Genomic DNA, 2,500 nt, shown 5'->3' with positions numbered 1-2,500 from the left:
CCGTACCTACTTACCACATGTCTGTACGGCGTACAACAGTGCAATCTCGCTGTAATGGGGAGACGAGACAAGTAGCATCGTGCACAACATATGGCCCTTATGATTCGCCATTGTAGGGCGCAGCCGGTGTACGGTCAAGCATGTGCCACATTATGTCACTCAGTACGTAACGACGGATGATCAGTGTGGGTTACGCGTACATCAGCGGACAGTCCACACAGGCCGTACCACAACGTACACTGACTGCATCGACAACCGAATGCAACTGAACAGCTGCAAGGCTCATTTCACAAACAAACGCCTGACCGACCAGCTTGGAAGGGCAGGAGGGGAGGGCGATATTCGTTCTGTAGCGGTACACCCTTCCAGTGGTTAGCGGGACTGTGTAGAAAGTACGCAACACTCGAAAGACCTTTATGTGAGGGTACGCACCATGGCATCAAGAAATACACATGACACCAGAGGATCCAAGCAGTGAACTATGTTCAGAGGGTTGCTGTTAGGCAAAGCTACATTCCTGTGACGTTACATGTGACAGTTAAGGTGCAGTGTAAGTTAGGTTAAGGTGCAGTGTAAGTTAGGTTAAGGTGCAGTGTAAGTTAGGTTAAGGTGCAGTGTAAGTTAGGTTAAGGTGCAGTGTAAGTTAGGTTAAGGTGCAGTGTAAGTTAGGTTAAGGTGCAGTGTAAGTTAGGTTAAGGTGCAGTGTAAGTTAGGTTAAGGTGCAGTGTAAGTTAGGTTAAGGTGCAGTGTAAGTTAGGTTAAGGTGCAGTGTAAGTTAGGTTAAGGTGCAGTGTAAGTTAGGTTAAGGTGCAGTGTAACTTAGGTTAAGGTGCAGTGTAACTTAGGTTAAGGTGCAGTGTAACTTAGGTTAAGGTGCAGTGTAACTTAGGTTAAGGTGCAGTGTAACTTAGGTTAAGGTGCAGTGTAAGTTAGGTTAAGGTGCAGTGTAACTTAGGTTAAGGTGCAGTGTAACTTAGGTTAAGGTGCAGTGTAAGTTAGGTTAAGGTGCAGTGTAAGTTAGGTTAAGGTGCAGCGTAACTTAGGTTAAGGTGCAGCGTAACTTAGGTTAAGGTGCAGCGTAACTTAGGTTAAGGTGCAGCGTAACTTAGGTTAAGGTGCAGCGTAACTTAGGTTAAGGTGCAGCGTAACTTAGGTTAAGGTGCAGCGTAACTTAGGTTAAGGTGCAGCGTAACTTAGGTTAAGGTGCAGCGTAACTTAGGTTAAGGTGCAGCGTGGGTTAGGTTAGGGGCCAACGTGGGTTAGGTTAGGGGCCAACGTGGGTTAGGTTAGGGGCCAACGTGGGTTAGGTTAGGGGCCAACGTGGGTTAGGTTAGGGGCCAACGTGGGTTAGGTTAGGGGCCAACGTGGGTTAGGTTAGGGGCCAACGTGGGTTAGGTTAGGGGCCAACGTGGGTTAGGTTAGGGGCCAACGTGGGTTAGGTTAGGGGCCAACGTGGGTTAGGTTAGGGGCCAACGTGGGTTAGGTTAGGGGCCAACGTGGGTTAGGTTAGGGGCCAACGTGGGTTAGGTTAGGGGCCAACGTGGGTTAGGTTAAGGGCCAACGTGGGTTAGGTTAAGGGCCAACGTGGGTTAGGTTAAGGGCCAACGTGGGTTAGGTTAAGGGCCAACGTGGGTTAGGTTAAGGGCCAACGTGGGTTAGGTTAAGGGCCAACGTGGGTTAGGTTAAGGGCCAACGTGGGTTAGGTTAAGGGCCAACGTGGGTTAGGTTAAGGGCCAACGTGGGTTAGGTTAAGGGCCAACGTGGGTTAGGTTAAGGGCCAACGTGGGTTAGGTTAAGGGCCAACGTGGGTTAGGTTGCCAGAGATGTGTCAAATCAGGATGTACGTTTGGCTGGTGTCAGGTGGTGGGTTGGTTCGATGCCTTTATAAGGGGTGTGGCCAAAGGGTATTTTATTACTTGTACCTTTTGTGTTGTGGCGTGGCGTTGCGTCCTGTGTTGATACTGGGTGGACCACTGTGGGTGTTGCTGGCTGATTTGAGCTGCGTTGTTTGCGGGTGATGTGAGACATTCTGTCTTATTAGTGGACGTGACGTTCCTCTTGTCGTTGTTTGGATAGTGTCCTGTGGCAGCGAGGATAAAATGGATGTTGTTGAACGATAGTGCTTTGGTGCTTTCGCTTTGTTACACACAGAGTGGACTGTGAGATAGGGTGACTGGGTCGAGTGCGGTTCACACTGTCCTCCCCAGTTTACAGTATGTATCATCTATGTATGTGGTCCTGCATCATTTACTAAGGAGGGACGTCAGACGACTGAAATATTAGTTATGTACTGATGTAAAGCAGAATGCTTACCTTCCACCAGTGGGCGAGTATCGACTCTGCCCCAGAGTTGCCACCGCAGGAAGAGGTGTCGGAAACACTACCCGCACACCGTCACCACTGTGCGGGGGGACGGACCCTCTATATCCTCAGCGGCGCACTCTTTGCCACCGAGCGTCACGTCTCGCGGCCCGCCGTCCAGAGCATGTATTGGGACAGC

This window comes from Schistocerca gregaria, unplaced genomic scaffold (genome assembly GCF_023897955.1).
Source record: "Schistocerca gregaria isolate iqSchGreg1 unplaced genomic scaffold, iqSchGreg1.2 ptg000594l, whole genome shotgun sequence".
Classification (NCBI taxonomy): Eukaryota; Metazoa; Arthropoda; class Insecta; order Orthoptera; family Acrididae; genus Schistocerca; species Schistocerca gregaria.
Note: the sequence above shows the minus strand (reverse complement) of the source record.